The 22,237-nt window shown below is 44.1% G+C and overlaps 1 protein-coding gene across 2 annotated transcripts in view; it reads left to right on the top strand.

Moving 5' to 3' along the window:
• LOC140403854 (myosin-9-like) overlaps window positions 1-22,237 on the top strand; it is a 226,312-nt gene that overhangs the window by 44,836 nt on the left and 159,239 nt on the right. The gene's annotated exons all lie outside the window — the stretch shown is intronic.

Below are 22,237 nucleotides of genomic sequence, written 5' to 3'. Positions count from 1 at the left end.
TTATGGTCTAAAAAAGAGAGCGGTATACTCCCTAGACACACATGACTGTGTGGCAAAATCTGGCTCCGGCTCCATTTACAAGTTTGCTGATGAAATTACTGCAGTGGGCCGGATCTCAAACAACAATGAGTCAGGGTACAGGAGGGAGATGGAGAACCTAGTGGCATAGTGCAAAGACGACAATCTCTCCCTCAATGTCAGCAAAACTAAGGAGCTGGTCATTGACTTCGGGAAGCGAACCCCTGTATGCGTCAGTGGTGATTCCTAGGTGTACACATCACCAACAATCTGTCCTGGTTCACCCACGTCGACGCTACTGCCAAGAAAGCACAACACCTATACTTCCTCAGGAAGCTTTAGGAAATTCGGCATGTCCACATTGACTCTTACCAATTTTTACAGATGCACCATAGAAAGCATCCTATCTGGCTGCATCACAGCCTGCTATGTCAACTGCTCTGCCATCGTGAACACAGCCCAGTCCATCACGCCAACCTGGCACCCATCCTTTGACTCTGACTACCGCTGCTTTTCGAAAGTGGGCAGCACGGTAGCATTGTGGATAGCACAATTGCTTCACAGCTCCAGGGTCCCAGGTTCGATTCCGGCTTGGGTCACTGTCTGTGCGGAGTCTGCACATCCTCCCCGTGTATGCGTGGGTTTCCTCCGGTTTCCTCCCACAGTCTAAAGATGTGCAGTTTAGGTGGATTGGCCATGATATATTGCCCTTAGTGTCTAAAATTGCCCTTAGTGTTGGGTGGGGTTACTGGGTTATGGGGATAGGGTGGAGGTGTTGACCTTGGGTAGGGTGCTCTTTCCAAGAGCCGGTGGTGATCGATGGGCCGAATGGCCTCCTTCTGCACTGTAAATTCTATGATAATCAAAGACCTCTCCCACCTGGGTTATTATCCTTTCCAACCCCTTCCATCGGGCAGAAGATACAAAAGTCTGAGAACACGCAGTAACAGATTCTTCCCCGCTGTTTCCAGACTCCTGAATGACCCTCAGATGGACTGAACTCACCACACATCTTCTCTGTTGTAGCACTATACTCTGTATGCTTCACCTGATATCTATGTCTATGTATTTACATTGCGTATTTATTGTATGTCCTATGTTTTCATGTATGGAACGATCTGCCTGGATTGTATGCTGAACAATGCTTTTTGCTGTACCTCAGTACACATGACAGTAAATCTAAATCTAATCAAAAATCTAACTTGAAAGCTTTCAATGAGCTGGCACAGGCATAATGCACCAAATGCACTGCGCAGATGAATCCTTGTCAAGACGAGGCAAAATAGCTATCTGAATTTTGAGATTGAGTTGCAGCCTGTAGTTCTTATTTAGAACAAAATATCTCGGATGGGCGGCACGTGGCACAGTGGTTTGCTGCCTACGGTGCTGAGGACGCAGGTTCTAATCCCGGCCCTGGGTCACTGTCTGTGTGAGTTTGCACATTCTCCCCGTGTCTGCGTGGGTTTCACCCCCACAACCCAAAGATGTCCAGGGTAGGTGGGTCAGCCATGCTAACTTGCCCCTTAATTGGGGGGAAAAAATAATTGTGTACTCTAAATTTATATTTTAAAAAAATCTTGGATGATGCTGCCACCATTTTAAACCTATTGTTGGATGATATGTCAAAACTGCTTATTCAGTGAGGTTCTATAGTAAATTTAGTTTTATAATTCGCTGTTCTTCATGTAACAATGGCTTGGAACCTAAAGTAAGTCCGGGATTAAAGAAATGTATTAAAAACCAAATGCTGGGAACAGTCAGCAGTTCAGGCAGTATTTATGGAACCATTAGAAAAATGGAAGTTTCAGGTACGGTCCATTCCGTTGACAATGGCACACCTGAAACAACTCTATTTTCTTCATAGCACCTGACCCGGGCGTAATGTGTTTGTTACAAATTTCTAATGTCTTCCATCCCACCGTGCATTGGTGCGCTGACAGTGATTAGGATGATCTCATCGGTTGTGTTCAGGTTTTTACTGGGTGTGGCAGTGCTGTTTCCCTATTGCTGAGTGCTTTGAAGCAGTATAATAGATAATAGAAGGAAGGGCAAACTTCCAAATCTGGATTGACTTTATATTTAGTACTCTTAATGTGCTTATTCTAACAATGTAAAGGAGTGACAAAAGTCTGTTCTCATTAGAAATAAAACCTACCAGAAAATTTCAGATTTATCTTTTGCTTTCAAAACTGACCTCTGCCTCTCTGTGGCACGGTGGTTAGCACTGCTGCCTCACGGGGTCAGGGACCCGGGTTCAATTCCGGCCTAGGGTGACTGCATGGAGTTTGCACATTCTTCACGTGTCTGTATGGGTTTCCTCTAGGTGCTCTGGTTTCCTCCCACAGTCCAAAGATGTGTAAGTTAAGTGGATTGGCCATGCTAAATTGCCCCTTAGTGACCAAAGATGTGCAGGTTAGATGGGGTTATGAGATAGGGCAGGGGAGTGGGTTAGGTTGGGCCCTCCTTCAGAAGCCATAATGAGGCAAATGGCCTCCTTCTGCACTGAGGGATTCTAAGATTTTTTTTTCCACCCTGTGACATGAATTCTACCACGAAACAAAGACAATTCAGCTTGCTGGTGCCTGAATGCATTTATTTTTTAGATTGTTTAACATTTTTTAACATGAACACGTGTATGTTTGGTCTCTGTGCAGAATTGTGAAATTTTAAGCGGTTATTACCCTGTCTTAATCCCTCTGTCTTAATTGCCCTCTAAAGAACCTTTTAACTTTCTTCATATGCCAGTAGATAGACCAACCAGAGGCAATGACAAATGGCTTGTAATCAGGAGGGAGTGGCCCTGGGAATCCTTAACATTGACTCTGGATTCCTTGATGTCTCAGCATCAGGTCAAACACAGGGAGTGAAACTTCCTGCTGATTACCAGCTGATGAATCAGCACTTCTCCATTTTATTTTACTTTTTCCAATTAAAGGGTAATGTAGCATGGTCAATCCACCTACCCTGCACATCTTTGGATTGTGGGGGTGAGACCCACATAGACACGGGGAGAATGTGCAAACTCCACACGGACAGTTAGCCGGGATCGAACCCGGGTCCTTGGTGCCGTGAGGCAGCAGTGCTAACCACTGTGCCGCCCTTTGCACATCTGTTGAGCACTGGTTGGAAGATACAGTGAGGATAACTAGGGCACAAAATGTACTCTAAGGTGGGGGAACTCAAATGTAAAATCACTAGGTGGTTCGGTAGCACCACTGCTAACTTGCCTGATGGCTACTGGAGGGCAAAGATGTCAGACTGGAGTTGCAACAGTTAGAGACAACCATCATAAGGGGAAAACCTACTTGACTTTATTCTCATCAAATTTTCCAATAGCAGATGCACAGTCATGGTAGCACAGTGGTTAGTAATAATAGTAATCTGTGTCACAAGTAGGCTTACATTAACACTGTAATTTAAAAAAAAAATAGATTTAGAGTACCCAATTAATTTTTTTCCAATTAAGGAACAATTTAGCCAGTCATAGCCAATCCACCTACCCTGCACACCTTTGGGTTGTGGGGGCGAAACCCATGCAAACACGGAGAATGTACAAACTCCACGCGGACAGTGACCCAGAGCTGGGATCGAACCTGGGACCTCGGTGCCGTGAGGCAGCTGTGCTAACCACTGCGCCGCGGTGCTGCCCTACATTAACACTGTAATGAAGTTACTGTGAAAATCCCCATGTCACCACACTACGGTGCCTGTTTGGGTACAGCGAGGGAGAATTCAGAATGCCCAAACCACCTAACAGCAAGTCTTTTGGGATTAGTGGGAGGAAACCACATGCTCCTCCTGTAGGATGTGGGTGGTGAGGGATACCACCGGTGTCCCCACTGCCTATACCTGCGGGAAGTGCACCCAACTTCAGCTCCTCAAAGACCGTGTTAGGGAACTGGAGCTGAAGCTGGATGAACTTCGGATCATCCGGGAGGCAGAGGGGGTGATTGAGAAGAGTTACAGGGAGGTAACCACACCCAAGGTACAGGACAAGAATAGCTGGGTTACAGTCAGGGGGAAAAAAACAAACAGGCAGACAGTGCAGGGATCCCTCGTGACCGTTCCCCTTCAAAACAAGTATACCGTTTTGGATGCTGTTGGGGGGGATGACCTACCGGGGGAAGGCCCTAGCGGTCAGGTCTCTGGCACGGAGTCTGGCTCTGGGGCTCAGAAGGGAAGGGGGGAGAATAGAAAAGCAATAGTTGTAGGAGATTCAATGGTTAGGGGAATAGATAGGAGATTCTGTGGTCGCGAGCGAGACTCCCGGAAGGTATGTTGCCTCCCGGGTGCCAGGGCCAGGGATGTCTCCGATCGTGTCTTCAGGATCCTTAAGGGGGAGGGGGAGCAGCCAGAAGTCGTGGTGCACATTGGTACCAACGACATAGGTAGGAAAAGGGGTGTGGAGGTAATAAACAAGTTTAGGGAGTTAGGCTGGAAGTTGAAAGCCAGGACAGACAGAGTTGTCATCTCTGGTTTGTTGCCGGTGCCACGTGATAGCGAGGCTTGGAATAGGGAGAGAGTGCAGTTGAACACGTGGCTGCAGGAATGGTGTAGGAGGGAGGGCTTCAGGTATTTGGATAATTGGAGCGCATTCTGGGGAAGGTGGGACCTGTACAAGCAGGACGGGTTGCATCTGAACCAGAGGGGCACCAATATCCTGGGAGGGAGGTTTGCTAGTACTCTTCGGGAGGGTTTAAACTAATTTGGCAGGGGAATGGGAACCGGATTTGTAGTCCAGCAACTAAGGTAGCCGATATTCAGGACGCCAAAGCATGTTATGAGGCAGTGGGGAAGGGAACACTGACAAAGGAGAGTATTTGCAGGCACGGAGATGGGTTGAAGTGTGTATACTTCAACGCAAGAAGCATCAGGAATAAGGTGGGTGAACTTAAGGCATGGATCGGTACTTGGGACTACGATGTGGTGGCCATCACGGAAACTTGGATAGAAGAGGGGCAGAAATGGTTGTTGGAGGTCCCTGGTTATAGATGTTTCAATAAGATTAGGGAGGGTGGTAAAAGAGGTGGGGGGGTGGCATTATTAATTAGAGATAGTATAACAGCTGCAGAAAGGCAGTTCGAGGAGTATCACCCTATTGAGGTAGTATGGGTTGAAGTCAGAAATAGGAAAGGAGCAGTCACCTTGTTAGGAGTTTTCTATAGGCCCCCCAATAGTAGCAGAGATGTGGAGGAACAGATTGGGAAACAGATTTTGGAAAGGTGCAGAAGTCATAGGGTAGTAGTCATGGGCGACTTTAACTTCCCAAATATTGAGTGGAAACTCTTTAGATCAAATAGTTTGGATGGGGTGGTGTTTGTGCAGTGTGTCCAGGAAGCTTTTCTAACACAGTATGTAGATTGTCCAACCAGAGGAGGGGCAATATTGGATTTAGTACTGGGTAATGAACCAGGGCAAGTAATAGATTTGTTAGTGGGGGAGCATTTTGGAGATAGTGACCACAATTCTGTGACTTTCACTTTAGTAATGGAGAGGGATAGGTACGTGCAACAGGGCAAGGTTTACAATTGGGGGAAGGGTAAATACGATGTTGTCAGACAAGAATTGAAGTGCATAAGTTGGGAACATAGGCTGGCAGGGAAGGACACAAGTGAAATGTGGAACTTGTTCAAGGAACAGGTGCTACGTGTCCTTGATATGTATGTCCCTGTCAGGCAGGGAAGAGATGGTCGAGTGAGGGAACCATGGTTGACAAGAGAGGTTGAATGTCTTGTTAAGAGGAAAAAGGTGACTTATGTAAGGCTGAGGAAACAAGGTTCAGACAGGGTATTGGAGGGATACAAGATAGCCAGGAGGGAACTGAAGAAAGGGATTAGGAGAGCTAAGAGAGGGCATGAACAATCTTTGGCGGGTAGGATCAAGGAAAACCCCAAGGCCTTTTACACATATGTGAGAAATATGAGAATGACTAGAGCGAGGGTAGGTCCGATCAAGGACAGTAGCGGGAGATTGTGTATTGAGTCTGAAGAGATAGGAGAGGTCTTGAATGAGTATTTTTCTTCTGTATTTACAAATGAGAGGGGCGATATTGTTGGCGAGGACAGTGTGAAACAGATTGGTAAGCTCGAGGAAATACTTGTCAGGAAGGAAGATGTGTTGGGCATTTTGAAAAACTTGAGGATAGACAAGTCCCCCGGGCCTGACGGGATATATCCAAGGATTCTATGGGAAGCAAGAGATGAAATTGCAGAGCCGTTGGCAATGATCTTTTCGTCCTCACTGTCAACAGGGGTGGTACCAGGGGATTGGAGAGTGGCGAATGTCGTGCCCCTGTTCAAAAAAGGAACTAGGGATAACCCTGGGAATTACAGGCCAGTTAGTCTTACTTCGGTGGTAGGCAAAGTAATGGAAAGGGTACTGAAGGATAGGATTTCTGAGCATCTGGAAAGACACTGCTTGATTAGGGATAGTCAGCACGGATTTGTGAGAGGTAGGTCTTGCCTTACAAATCTTATTGAATTCTTTGAGGAGGTGACCAAGCATGTGGATGAAGGTAAAGCAGTGGATGTAGTGTACATGGATTTTAGTAAGGCATTTGATAAAGTTCCCCATGGTAGGCTTATGCAGAAAGTAAGGAGGCATGGGATAGTGGGAAATTTGGCCAGTTGGATAACGAACTGGCTAACCGATAGAAGTCAGAGAGTGGTGGTGGATGGCAAATATTCAGCCTGGATCCCAGTTACCAGTGGCGTACCGCAGGGATCAGTTCTGGGTCCTCTGCTGTTTGTGATTTTCATTAATGACTTGGATGAGGGAGTTGAAGGGTGGGTCAGTAAATTTGCAGACGATACGAAGATTGGTGGAGTTGTGGATAGTAAGGAGGGCTGTTGTCGGCTGCAAAGAGACATAGATAGGATGCAGAGCTGGGCTGAGAAGTGGCAGATGGAGTTTAACCCTGAAAAGTGTGAGGTTGTCCATTTTGGAAGGACAAATATGAATGCGGAATATAGGGTTAACGGTAGAGTTCTTGGCAATGTGGAGGAGCAGAGAGATCTTGGGGTCTATGTTCATACATCTTTGAAAGTTGCCACTCAAGTGGATAGAGCTGTGAAGAAGGCCTATGGTGTGCTCGCGTTCATTAACAGAGGGATTGAATTTAAGAGCCGTGAGGTGATGATGCAGCTGTACAAAACTTTGGTAAGGCCACATTTGGAGTACTGTGTACAGTTCTGGTCGCCTCATTTTAGGAAGGATGTGGAAGCTCTGGAAAAGGTGCAAAGAAGATTTACCAGGATGTTGCCTGGAATGGAGAGTAGGTCTTCCGAGGAAAGGTTGAGGGTGCTAGGCCTTTTCTCATTAGAACGGAGAAGGATGAGGGGCGACTTGATAGAGGTTTATAAGATGATCAGGGGAATAGATAGAGTAGACAGTCAGAGACTTTTTCCCCGGGTGGAACACACCATTACAAGGGGACATAAATTTAAGGTGAAAGGTGGAAGATATAGGAGGGATATCAGAGGTAGGTTCTTTACCCAGAGAGTAGTGGGGGCATGGAATGCACTGCCTGTGGAAGTAGTTGAGTCGGAAACATTAGGGACCTTCAAGCAGCTATTGGATAGGTACATGGATGACGGTAAAATGATATAGTGTAGATTTATTTGTTCTTAAGGGCAGCACGGTAGCATTGTGGATAGCACAATTGCTTCACAGCTCCATGGTCCCAGGTTCGATTCCGGCTTGGGTCATTGTCTGTGCGGAGTCTGCACGTCCTCCCCGTGTCTGCGTGGGTTTCCTCCGGGTGCTCCGGTTTCCTCCCACAGTCCAAAGATGTGCGGGTTAGGTGAATTGGCCAATGATAAATTGCCCTTAATGTCCAAATTGCCCTTGGTGTTGGGTGGAGGTGTTGAGTTTGGGTATGGTGCTCTTTCCAAGAGCCGGTGCAGACTCAAAGGGCCGAATGGCCTCCTTCACTGTAAATTCAATGATAATCTATGATTAATCTAGGACAAAGGTTCGGCACAACATCGTGGGCCGAAGGGCCTGTTCTGTGCTGTATTTTCTATGTTCTATGTTCTATGAAACCCATGCAGACACTGGGAGAACATGCAGACTCTGCACAGGCAGTTACCCAATCCGTGAATTGAATCTGGGACCTGGTGCTATGATGCAACAGTGCTAACTCTTGTGCCGCCAGCACTGTCACCATGCCATCATTGTTGCTGGGTCAAATACTGGTACTTGCTCACCTATCGGTATGGTTGGAGCAATTTCACCACACAGACTGCTTTAGTTCAAGAATGCAATTCATCTCCACCACCTTGGCACAATTAAGAATTGGCAATAAATTTGGGCCCAACCAGTGACTACCACATCTCATGAATAAAATATTTTAATGAAAAGTTTCACGAGGCATTTTGTGTAATTTTGGTTAATTTCTTAGGGCTGTATTTATTTGCATTTACTGATGCAGTTAACTGATATAATTGTACTGGTATTTGCTTCATAAGTGATGAGGAGCAAGATAAAAAGGGATAATCTCCCTTCGAACAGCACGCATCTTTGCTCCCAAGCAGTGTAAGGGTATACTTGAGCTACTGGACACTGGTTTACATATACATATAACATACAGTGCAGAAGGAGGCCATACGGCCCATCGAGTCTGCACCGACCCACATTAAGCCCTCACTCCCACCCTATTCCCGTAACCCAATAACCCCTTCTAACCTTTTTTTTTGGACACTTAGGGCAATTTAGCATGGCCAATCTACCTAACCTGCACGTCTTTGGACTGTGGTAGGAAACCGGAGCGCGCACGGGGAGAACATGCAGACTGCTCACAGACAGTGACCCAGCGGGAAATCGAACCTGGGAACGTGGTGCTGTGAAGCCACAGTGCTATTCACTTGTGCTACCGTGCTGCCCTTAAATACTTTGAGCATCGTTTCCTCTCTTTGTTTCCCATGATAGAAACATCAAATCCCTACAGTGCAGAAGGAGGCCATTCGGCCCATCAAGCCTCCATCGACTCTCTAATAGAGCACCCTACCTAGGCCCACTACTTGTGACAATAAGCTATTTTCATTTTTATGGGGGCAATTTTATCATGGCCAAGGGCAGCACGGTGGCACCGTGGTTGGCACTGCTGCCTCACGGTGCTGAGGCCCCAGGTTTGATCCCAGCTCTGGATCACTGACCGTGTGGAGTTTGCACATTCTCCCGTGTTTGTGGGGTTTCACCCCCACAACCCAAAGCTGTGCAGGTTGAATGGATTGGCCACGCTAAATTGCCCCTTAATTGGAAAAAATGAATTGGGTATTCTAAATTTAATCATGGCCAATCCACCTAACCTGCACATCTTTGGACTGTGATGACGTCATGCATTTCTTCAAGTAACATTTTGCTCAGTTATTTTATTCAATAACCTCATTAGTTTTGTTAAATTGGATGTTTTTCATCAATGTTAAAATAATTCTATCATTGACTTGTGGCATGTGTAATGGCTTCTGACTTGCGGCATGTGTAATGGCTTCAGGAGGGAAGAGGTGAAAGTTAGTAAGATGGGGATGATAGCTGGGGCGCTAAAATTAAAGACGGAACATTGGTTCCAAACGATGCTCAAAGTATTTTCAATAGAGAAATTGTAGGATTTTGCAGCTTTGGGTTTTCATGTGCCATATATGCGATATAAGTTTGTCTTGAATTCTTGCAGAGACATTTTTTTAATTATACATTTAGAGAACCCAAATATTTTTTTTAATTTAAGGGGCAATTTAGCATGGCCAATCTACCTACCCGACGCATCTTTTGGGTTGTGGGGGTGAGACCTACGACGAAATGTGCAAACTCCACACAGACAGTGGAGTCTTGCAGAGACATGACAGTTAATCACAAAGCATGCAGAATTTGGTTGTATTTAAAATTCCAGGAATATCACTTTGCAATGCAAGGAATATAGCAGCTTGTTATGACGCGCTGTCTTTTAACATCGAAATAATTGCTGCAGGATATTGAATTTGGGGCTGTATGAGCAGGCTGATGACTCAACCATACAGTTCTGTGTTTTTCCCTTATATGGTGAAGCTTGACAAATTCATCACATGCAAATATAGGTGAAGGATAAGGTTGGCAGTTGTGTGCAGGATGTGGTGAATGTGTGGGGTTGGGGAACGGCAATACAATATTATCTCTTGTCATTTAACTAAAATCATACTGCCTTCAGAATATATTGTAAAAATAGTTTTGCTGAGAATACCTTAACATTATTCTTTAACCTACTGCTCTATATAGAATGGAAACCGTCCCAATCAGTTGAAAATATCATTTTACATGTAACTGGTGTACTGTCTTTCCTGATCTTTCTTGATCTCATCTGCACCTTTTGTCACAGTATCACCCCATCTAGAAAATGCTGGAAATACTTTACAGGCCGGAGAGAAAAGCAATTAAGGTTTTTGGTCTGTGACGTTGGCCCAGTCGTGACTATTAGCCATGGTTAGGCCATCCTCTTGTCCCTTGACAAAATCAACCAAAGCTATGGGATTTAATTCTACAAGTCAAGTGATGACAACAAAGAACAAAGAAATGTACAGCCCGGGAACAGGCCCTTCGGCCCTCCAAGCCCGTGCCGACCATGCTGCCCGACTAAACTACAATCTTCTACACTTCCTGGGTCCGTATCCCTCTATTCCCATCCTATTCATGTATTTGTCAAGATGCCCCTTAAATGTCACTATCGTCCCTGCTTCCACCACCTCCTCCGGTAACGAGTTCCAGGCACCCACTACCCTCTGCGTAAAAAACTTGCCTCGTACATCTACTCTAAACCTTGCCCCTCTCACCTTAAACCTATGCCCCCTAGTAATTGACTCCTCTACCCCGGGGAAAAGCCTCTGACTATCCACTCTGTCTATGCCCCTCATAATTTTGTAGACCTCTATCAGGTCGCCCCTCAACCTCCTTCGTTCCAGTGAGAACAAACCGAGTTTATTCAACCGCTCCTCATAGCTAATGCCCTCCATACCAGGCAACATTCTGGTAAGTCTCTTCTGCACCCTCTCTAAAGCCTCCACATCCTTCTGGTAGTGTGGCGACCAGAATTGAACACTATACTCCAAGTGTGGCCTAACTAAGGTTCTATACAGCTGCAACATGACTTGCCAATTCTTATACTCAATGCCCCGGCCAATGAAGGCAAGCATGCCGTATGCCTTCTTGACTACCTTCTCCACCTGTGTTGCCCCTTTCAGTGACCTGTGGACATGTACTCCTAGATCTCTTTGACTTTCAGTACTCTTGAGGGTTCTACCATTCACTGTATATTCCCTACCTGCATTAGACCTTCCAAAATGCACAACCTGTCTACTTCTCTAGATCCTTCACTGCCCTTCGTGTTATCAGATTGCTTGTCCAACATCCAGTCCTGGATGAGATGCGATTTCCTCCAACACTAAAATGTAAACACTTTTTCAGACCTGCCAGTTTCCGTACCCATGTTCAGTTAAATTTAATCAGAAATTTAAAAACTCAACTGCAAGTAGCTTTAGCAGTAAGGAAGGTGCTTCAAGAATTCCGTAGCTGATTATACTTTTTTTTTTTTTGGACCCCTTTATTTAGTTTGTCACTGGAATGCATTAAATTGTAATGAAATGAATGAATGAAAATCGCTTATTGTCACAAGTAGGCTTCAAATGAAGTTACTGTGAAAAGCCCTAGTCGCCACATTCCGGCGCCTGTTCGGGGAGGCCGGTACGGGAATTGAACCGTGCTGCTGGCCTGCCTTGGTCTGCTTTAAAAGCCAGCGATTTAGTCCAGTGAGCTAAACCAGCCCCTCCATGCACTATCTTAAATGATTTGTTAGCTGCAGAATGTTGGGTCAAATATTTGGGGTTTTTGAATAATTTAGGGAAAAATGACTAAAGAAAGGAAATGGAAAGCATCCTATCTGGTTGCATCACAGCTTGGTATGGCAACTGCTCGGTCCAGGAACTTAAGAGTCGTGAACACAGCCCAGTCCATCACACAAACCCACCTCCCATCCATTGACTCTATCTACACCTCCCGATGCCTTGGGAAAGCGGGCAGCAAAATCAAAGACTCCACCCACCCGGGTTTTTCCTCTTCCAACCTTTTCCATCGGGCAGGAGATACAAAAGTCGGAGAACACGCACTAACAGATTCAAAAACAGCCTCTTCCCTGTTGTTACCAGACTCCTGAATGACCCTCTTATGGAGTGAACTGATCCCTTTATGCTTCTTCCCTAATGTTGTAGCACTACACTCAGTATGCTTCACCCAATGTCTCTGTCTATACATTGTGTATTTATTGTATGTCTCATGTTTTTCATGAATGGAACGATCTGCCTGGACTGTACGCAGAACAATGCTTTTCACTGTACCCTGGTACACGTGACAATATTCGAGAGCAGGAGCTGAACAAAAAATTATTTTGGCAGTGGCCAATCTTATTGAGATGTTGTAGAATTTGAAAATCAATCTTTCTGTAAATCGACATGTGAGCAAAATTTCAGCTATACATAAAATAGAAAATGCTGGAAATACCCAGGCCTGGCAGCATCTGTGGAGAGAAACATTTTGGGTCTAGCTGGGTGAGGAATTCTGCGTTGGAAATTATTAAAACAATCTTGACATCCAAAATGGATTTATGGTTAAACTATTTTATCATAGAATCCCTATGGTGCAGAAGGAAGCCATTTGACCCATCGAGTTTGCACCATTTCTTTGAAAGACCATGCGACCCAGGCCCAATCCCTCATCCTATTCCTGCAACCCCACCCTAAGGGGCAATTTAGCATGGCCAATCCTCCTACCCTGCACATCTTTGGACTGTGGGAGGAAACTGCAACACCCGGAGGAAACCCACACAGACATGCAGAGAATATGCAAACTGCACGTAGACAGACACCAGAGGTCAGAATCAAACCCGGGGCCCCTGGTGAGGCAGCAGTGTAAACCACTGTGCCACCGCACCGCCCCACGTTATGTGAAGGAAATTCATGTTAAGAAAATTCTGCAGTATTTCCCTGCAATCAAATCGTTCCTTTCTGTAAGCAGATTTGAAATTAGGTCATTGCTTCCTTGATCAGGCAGCACTGTGTTGCACTGTTGGAGATCCATCTTCTAAGTCACATTATACCGAGGCCCCATCTCTCCTGTCAGATGTACTTGAAAGATCGCACAGCACTATTGTGGAGTGCATGACACAGATTCACCACACTCTGGATGAAGAATTTTCTCCTCGTCTCAGTCCTAAAATTTCTCCTCACCTCAGTCCCTCATCCTCAAACTATGACCCTTAGTTCTGGACTCCCCCACCGTCAGGAGCATTTTTTCTGAATCTACTCTGTCTAAATTTATTTAAAAAAAGAAACAAAATTCTGAGTACTCAATTAAGGGGCAATTTAGCATCGCCAATCCAACTACCCTTCACATCTTTGGTTTCTGGGGGTTAGACCCACGCAGACATGGGGCGAATGTGCAAACTCCACATGGACAGTGACCCGGGGCCGGGATCGAAACCTATGAGGCAGCAGTGCTAACCACTGCACCACCGTGCCACCCTGAACTTTATAATTTCAATGAGATCTCCTCGCACAACTCTAAACTCCAATGAGTATAATCCTAACCAATTTAATCTCTCTTCATATGACAGTTCCGCCATCCCAGGAATCAGCCTGGTAAACCTTTGCCGCACTCCTTCCATAGCAAGAACATCCTTCCTCAGTTAAGGGCACTAAAACTGCACGCACTATTCCAGATGTGGGCTCACCAATGCCCGATACAATTGCAGTAAAACTCTATTCCTATACTCAAATCCTCTCTCTATGAAGACCAACATACCATTTGCCGCCTTTACTGCCTGCTGTACCTGCACGCTTACTTTCAGTGACTGATCCACGAGGACACCTCTCTCAATTTATACCCATTCAAATAATCTGCCGTTCTATTTTTGCTACCAAAGTGGATAACTTCACAGTTATCTACGTTATACTGCATCTGCTATGCATATGTCCACTCACCCATACCGCTGAAGCATCTCTGCATTGTCTTCCCAGCTTGCCCTCCCTCCCAACTTTATCATCTGCAAATTTGGAAATACTACATTTAGTCCCCTCGTCCAAATTATTAATACATAATGTGAACAGTTGGGGTCCCAGCACAGATCCCTGTGCTACTCCACTAGTCACTGTCTGTCAATCTGAAAAAGGACCATTTATTCCAACTCCTTGCTTCCTTCCTGCTAACCAGCTTTCTATCCATCTTTGCATTGGTGTTGCCCCATCCTGGGTGAAACGTTTGTGCAGGAGATGATGGCACTAATGAATTATAATAGTTTTCAGATGCCAGTTAATCTGTGGTGGACTCCAGTTTCCAGCAGTGGGGGTAAAATCCTGAAAACATTTAGTGCTTGAATGCATCAGTACAGGCGAAGGGTGGGTTTGGTGGAAAAAGAGGGCTAAAGGTTTTTTTGGCTAAATGAACTGACATGGTCCTTCCTTGTTCCTGTTTAATGTATCCCTTGTAAGTGAAGTACTAAAGATGATGATCTTTTGGGTTTTGGGAAAAGCCACAACCCCGCTATTTCCAAACTTGCTCTGAGATGCCCGTCAGGAGAGAAATGATTGATCCTCATTTGGTTGTAAGGATTCAATGGAGCTAGACTTCATTACGTGGAAGTTACAAGGGATAATCTATGTACTGCTAGTCTGCTTGCTGATAATGTTGGGTGGTGCTATCCCATCTGTTTTAGTTTCAAGAGTGGGGGATACAACATGGTGGATCACTTCATATACAGCATACATTATTTCTCATCGCTATAAAGGCCCCTGAAAAAGGGCGGCACGTGGCGCAGTGGTTAGCACTGGGACTGCGGCGCTGAGGACCCGGGTTTAAATCCTGGCCCTGGGTCACTTTCCGTGTGTAGTTTGCCCATTCTCCCCGTGTCTGCGTGGGTTTCACCATCACAACCCAAAGATGTGCAGGGTAGATGGATTTGCCATGCTAAATTGCCCCTTAATTGGAAAAAAATAATAATTGGGTACTCTAAATTTATTTAAAAAAATAAGAGCCCCTGAAGGATGGCGCTGAACCGAAGAATTTAAAGCATAGTGCATGCCAGTTAATTTGAGCAATGTGCAATATGAGGTACATGGTTGCACAATGGTTAGCACTGCTGCCTCACATCGCTAGGGACCCGGGTTCAATTCCGGCCTCGGGTGACTTGGTGCAGTTTGCCCGTTCTCTGCATGTCTGCGTGGGTTTTCTCCGGGTGCTCTGATTTCCGCCCAAAGATGTGCAGGTTAGGTTGGGTTGTGGGAATCTGGTGGGGGAGTAAGCCTGGATGGGGTGTTCTTTCAGAGCGTCGGTCAGATCCGATGGTTCAAATGGCTTCCTCCTGCGCTGTAAGGATTCTATGATCTGGTGATCTATACTTTATCCAGTTTTTTTCAGTTCGTAATGAAAGTCTGTCTGCAATGTTATAAAGAAAAGTATTAGTTCCAGGAAAATTGTCACCATCGCAGATCAGATCATTAGTTCCAATGTAACTTTGGGAAGAAAGAGTTGAGGGAACTGGCAAATCTTGCACTGTTAAATTGCATGGTGTAGAGCTACAGACCACATTGCTTAACTGACCCAACTCCTTTAACAGGTTTGTTAATGCTTTGACAATACCATACTGTTATCAATAACACAGCAAACTGATCCCGCACAATGGGGGGTTGACTGTGGTTTGCATGTTGTCTCACAGCGCCAGAGACCCGAGTTCGATTCCGATGTTGGGTGATTGTCTGTGTGGAGTTTGCATGCACTCCTGTACCTGCGTGGGTTTCCTCTGGGTGCTGCGGTTTCCTCCACAGTCCAAGGATGTGCGAGTTAAGTGGACTGGCCATGATAAATTGCTCCTTAGTGTCCAACGATGTGCAGGTTAGGTGGGGTTGTGGGGATAGGCTGGGAGGTAGGCCTGGGTCGGGTGCTCTTTTGGAGGGTCGGTGCAGACTCAAAGGGCTGAATGGCCTTTTGGGCAGCACGGTAGCACAAGTGATTAGCACTGTGGCTTCACAGCGCCAGGGTCCCAGGTTCGATTCCCCGCTGGGTCACTGTCTGTGCGGAGTTTGCACGTTCTCCCCGTGTCCGCGTGGGTTTCCTCCGGGTGCTCCGGTTTCCTCCCACAGTCCAAAGACGTGCAGGTTAGGTGGATTGGCCATGCTAAATTACCCGTAGTGTCCACAAGGGTTGGGAGGGGTTATTGGGTTGCGGGGATAAGGTGGAAGTGAGGGATTAATGTGGGTCGGTGCAGACTCGATGGGCCGAATGGCCTCCTTCTGCACTGTATGTTCTATGTAATGGCCTCTTTCTGCACTGTTGGGATTCTAGAGATTCTAACCAATGGGCTGACTTCAGATCATCCACATCAACACAAGACATAGAAGCAGAATTAGACCATTCGGCCCATCGTGTCTGCTCCGCCATTCAGTCATGGCTGATATGTTTCTCATCCCCATTCTCCTGCCTTCTCCCCCCACCCCCTGATCCCCTTATTAATCAAGACCCTATCTATCTGTCTTAAAGTCACTCAGTGACTTGGCTTCTACAGCCTTCTGCAGCAATGATTTCCCCAGGTTCACCACCCAGTGGTTGAAGAAACTCCTCCTCATCTCTTTTTTACATAAAATATACAGTGCAGAAGGAGGCCATTCGGCCCATCGAGTCTGCACTGTTATTATAGGTCCCAAGTCTTAAGTGGAGTCTGTCAGGATAGCCGATTATCAAGGTATTCGTGAGCAATGATTCTTGTGTCCATTAGCTCTGGTATCATGGCTGACTTGCTTATAAAATCTTTCTATCGGGAGACTCGTGTTGCCAAACACATCGCGTTTTGAGACAATGCATGTCCTCGTCCAAACTTGTGTGCCGCACTCGTGCTTAGATAAAAGTCTTGTTCTGTTTCTGAGAACCCGAGAAACGTGAATTAAGCCAAGTTTGCGAGCAGTAATCTGAGAGTTGTGGTCGGAAAAGACTAGTTTGATCTTGCCATAGATACTTAATGTCACTTAGTTAATTAAACTCCTTTCTTTTCACAATCGTTCTTCCATTCCCTCCAAAGCAAACCCCAGCAAAAGTATTTCGGGTATATCCAAGTGAACCTTTTCAACACGCTTGGGATTTGCACTTGGCCTCCGCACTTGGCCTCCTTTCCCAAGGTTCAATATTTAAGCAAACCTCCAACCTGTATTTGCATGTTTATATATTCACACGTGTTAGTACAAGCAATAAAAACCCAAGCTTAGAGCTTCCAATCAGCTGCACTGGATTTTTAGGTGTAATACCCTTTATATTGCAAGACTGTGGACATGCCTTGTGGGAATTTAGGATGAAGTTTCTAAACCAGATGGAAACTAGTTACTAAGCCCCGAATATTTCTTGTGGGAAAATTATCATTATTCTGTGAATTGCTTTAAACCACACATTCAAATGACACTTGTGCATTTTTATATCCGGTCAGTATAAATGGTTGGTATCTTTGTGCTATTCACCTGAAAAGCAATACCAATGCAGACATTCTATAGTAAGATGTCTTACAACACCAGGTTAAAGTCCAACAGGTTTGTTTGGAGTCACTAGCTTTCGGAGCACAGCTCCTTCATTAGGTGATGTACCTGTTGGACTTTAAACTGGCGTTGTGAGACTTCTTACTGTGCCCATCCTAGTCCTACGCCGGCATCTCCATGTCAAGACATTCTTTCGGTTGTGGTCAAATTTGGTCTGTAGCCCTGTAGGTAATAGCATCTCTAGCACAAATCTGGTGTTTTAAAAAAATATATAATAATAATTTATTTATAAATTTAGAGTACTCAATTAATTTTTTTCCAATTAAGGGTCAATTTAGCGTGGCCAATCCACCTAGCCTGCACTTCCTTGGGTTGTGGGGGCAAAACCCACGCAAACACGTGGAGAATGTGCAAACTCCACACGGACAGTGACCCAGAGCTGGGATCGAACCTGGGACCTCGGTGCTGTGAGGCAGCAGGGCTAACCCACTGCGCCACCATGCTGTCCATAATAATCTTTATTAGTGTCACAAGTAGGCTTACATTAACATTGCAATGAACTGGTGTTCTTGATTAATAAGAAGATATGGGGTTATGGGGAGAAGGCAGGAGAATGGGGACGAGAAACAACATATCAGCAATGATCGAATGGCAAAGCAGACTTGATGGACCAAATGGCCTAATTCTGCTCCTATATTTTTATGGTCTTAAATTTAACAGTGTTTATTTTATAGTTTATAAACCTCTATATTAAAAAATCAATCTGGAATATTTTAGTGCATATAATAAATTTGATCTTTGACGCTCCTTAGTTTTACTTTTCTAGCATTCTTTTTTAATTATTATTTCAAGGGATGTGGGCATCAGTATTTAATACCCATCCCTACTTTTCCTTGAACTGAGTGCTTTGCTGGGCCATTTCAGAGGGCAATTATAAGAATCAACCACATTGCTGTAGGTCACTCGTAGGCTAGACCAGGTAAGGATGGCAGATTTTGTTCCTTAAAGAGCAATAGTTTTAACTTCAATTGATGGTATCTTCCATTGTCAATTCTGGGATAGATTTTTAACAGTTGTGCTCTTCAGAATTGATTTATTGCACTGATAAATACAAAAACACAGGCTGTAAAGCGCAAAGAAAAGTTTTAATGCACATGGGTTTTCAAATACAGTCCAATGTGGTGTAAGATAAATTTAGGTAGAAACTGTATTCAAGGGTTGTGCTGCAGTATAGGCAAGGGTGCTTGTTATCACTCCATATGTAAAGTAAAGTATTCGAACTTGGCATTTATAATTCAACACATTCTGTATAGTTCTCCACTTTGTCTAAACGCTAAAACTTGTTGACGTGTGGAGGCACTGAACTATTTCTTTGAATGTTTTCTCAGTTGTCAGCAAAATGCCTCATGTCCAATTTTGAAATACCTTGTGTACAGTATGGCAGGTGTCAGTTGGTTTATGACCTTAATATTCTCATAATCCGACACACAAATCTGTTAGTGAAAAGTTGTCACAACTGGCTCTATTTGTCTATTCAAGGTATGATTATCTCTCGATTATTTCTACAGCAGATTTGGCATTGCCATTTGGAACACTTCAGAGACTATTTTTTTGCTGTAACTGTTGAACATTGAGCACCATTACCCGATAGGTATTGAACATGATCATAATGAATGGCGGAGCAGGCTTCAATGGCCTCCTCCTGCTTCTACTTTCTATGTTTCTATAAAGATAAGGTACATTCTTCTGTGAGCTTGGTATTTCCAAATTGCCTTCTGAAAAGATGCAGAAGGAAATTTAACTTTGTTTTGAGTATGTTGACAGGCGAGTCATGTTTCAAAGCCCTTTTCTGTGGGTGTTGCTTGTTTTCAAAATCATGTTTTTACAGTAATCGGTTTCAGTAGGTCTTTAAAAAAAAAGTTAAATTATCATTGTGCTCAGTCTTGTTTTGGAACTTTCCTGGGTTTGATATTTTACGACACAGGCATTCTGTTCTCTGCATTTGTGCCCAAATGCTGACCTAGCTGGAATTCCGTTCATTTTTGGAAGAACCTGATATACCTGGAGCGGGGAGGAGGAAGAGGGAAGAGAGCCGCCTCACCTTCAACTGCCTGATGCCCCATGTTACATAACTTGCAGATGTGTCAACTTTTAACATGCAGGTTTTTAGTGCTTGGCCTACCTATCCATCGCTTCTGTCAACTCTCAACTGCCTCTGTGTTGTCAGACTTCCAGTTTTGGATGTGCTAGTTTTATCCAGTTAAACATCCAAGACTATTGTCGTCAACCTTTTTATTACACACTGCCAACAATTCCATCCCCTGCCCAACTACTATCTTGGATTCAAATAGAGTGTTCACAATTTTGACATCTTTTATTTGAACTTCCAACATCAAATCCTTGGCACCACAGCATTATCTTGCACACAGTGACCAGGCTCTGGCCCTGCTTCACCCACCTTGTGCTGAAACGTTTCTGTGCCTTTGTCACCACTATTCTCAGTAGGTCCAAAGCTCTTATGGTAAGTCTTTTGTCCTCTAATGTTCACCATCCAACTCATCCAAATATCTGCGCATTAGCTTTCCTCTCCCATTATCTCCTCTCATTGACCTTCATTTGGCTCCTTTTTTCTGAAGTCCTTTACTATGAAATTCTCATGTTTGGATCCCTTTAGCGCCTTTTCACCCCTATCTCTAACTGTGCATATGCACTCCTTCCTCACTGCCCCTTTCCACCTTCCCCAACCACCTCCGAAATACCTGAGTGTGGTCCCTTGTGCTCCTTCAGTCTCTCGGAATTCCCTGGCAAAAGCCCTTCCACCTCTCCATTCTTTTAAGAATTTCTTAAAAACTCACTGACCAAATACTTGGTCACTTTCCTAATGTCTCCTCATTGACATTTTTTTATCCGTTTAAAAGAAAATCTTGAGGCTAAATCAACTTTTATTGCCCATCCCTATTTATCATGAGAAGTCAATGGTGAGATTTCTTGTTAAAAAGCTGCATTCCATGTCATGACCGTACTCCCATAATGTCAATGGTTATGGAGTTCAATCATTTTTATCCAGCTAAGAAATGACAACGTATGCCCAAGTCAGGATGGAGGTATTTTGTTCCAAAAGGCAGTTCCGCTTTGTTCCTTTTAACTTCAGATTTCTTGGAAACTTTTCTTCATTTCTCTAGTTTCCTTAACTAGTCGTTCTTTAAGCTTCCTGTACATTTTTTCTTAACCATTACTCCATGGTGTGGTTTTTCTTTAGCAAAACTGAAAGAAATGTTCCCCCTCTAGCCTTATAAAATCAGCTAAAACATCAAAAAACCTTCCTACCTTAAAAGTGCCCCGGTTGCTAAGCAATGGCTATTTATTTCTCCAAGCTTGTTTACTTTTCACATTGTCACTCCTAGAAGCCTAGATTAAACCGAAACCAAAAACCCCAGATGCAAACACCGTCTAACATGAATCTAACTATAGGTTTATCCCTCTTTACGCAGAAACACAAAATTAACCCTACTTAAAACTAATACCGTATTTCTAATATTTAACAATACAAATGTTGCTAATTTAAAAGCCTGTTTTCCTGACATTCCTCTTTTGTTCATCTTCCTACCTGGTAACTGAAAAGCTTATCAGCTTGAAAGGCTTAATCCAATTTCTTGAACTCCTAACCAAACGTATTCCGTGATTAAATATTATAGGAGTTAACTGAGATTGCACACCAATGAAGTATGTTTCACCTCACAATGAGATGTAATATTAACTGCTCAGATATTTGTGCAAGAGTCAGATTATGGATCTTGTCTAATAATCATTTTCTATAATTTTTTTAATGAATCATCAGTGTTGGAAACTGACATACATTTTACAAACACCTTATTAAGATGACAGAACAGAGGTTGAAGTAGAATTTAAAAGGATAAAAATGTCTGCACGAGGGAACCTAATACATGTTATATAATCTGTCTACTCTATCAAGAATATGCTTGTCCATGTGTTAGGTGTTGTATTAAGTGAGCTTTGTTTACTAATGCTGGCTCATTTTACAGGCTAATAACAAGCTTCTAGAGACTGTTTGAGGATCGCTAAATGTTTGTGCCAGAAGAGTGCAGCTGACAGCAAGCACGCGTTTCTCTCTCTGGCTCCATTCTTTGCTGTTAATGTCCCAACTTGTAGGGTATCAATGGCGTTATGCATTTAAAATATCTATGATTTAAATGAACACACCTAAAATAATTGCATGGCCCTCAAATTGTAGAGAGCCTTTTTAATCCTGGCCCCCCACTACACCGAGTTCAGCAATAGTCCAATCTAAATTAAAGCCTGCTTTTAATCCTTGCCTTCAAATGCCGGTTATTTTTTAAGGTTGGTAAAGCTGTTAAATCAATGAAAATGATTTGGTCTTTTGTGAAATGTTTTATTTTAGTTTTAGCCAGGTCCAATTACCTGCCGTACGAACCAATCTGATTGCAGCTCTTTATCTCGCTAAAGAGACAGTAATAATGAATTAAGATAACCACATCTTCATGGCAAGTGGTCAAGTTTTGTAATTTTACACACCCAGAATGAAAGCTAACTTTTAAAAAAAATTTGTAAATTTCTAAATCATTCACGTGCTTCCATTTGAAAGTAAGAAGACAGCACTTATTCTATTGCAGCTATTGCATTGCTGCAGCAGAGAAAGCGTTCTGGAAAAC

The sequence above is a fragment of the Scyliorhinus torazame genome, chromosome 29, assembly GCF_047496885.1.
Source record: "Scyliorhinus torazame isolate Kashiwa2021f chromosome 29, sScyTor2.1, whole genome shotgun sequence".
In the NCBI taxonomy this organism is placed as follows: Eukaryota; Metazoa; Chordata; class Chondrichthyes; order Carcharhiniformes; family Scyliorhinidae; genus Scyliorhinus; species Scyliorhinus torazame.
Note: the sequence above shows the minus strand (reverse complement) of the source record. Positions and strands in the feature narration are given on the sequence as shown.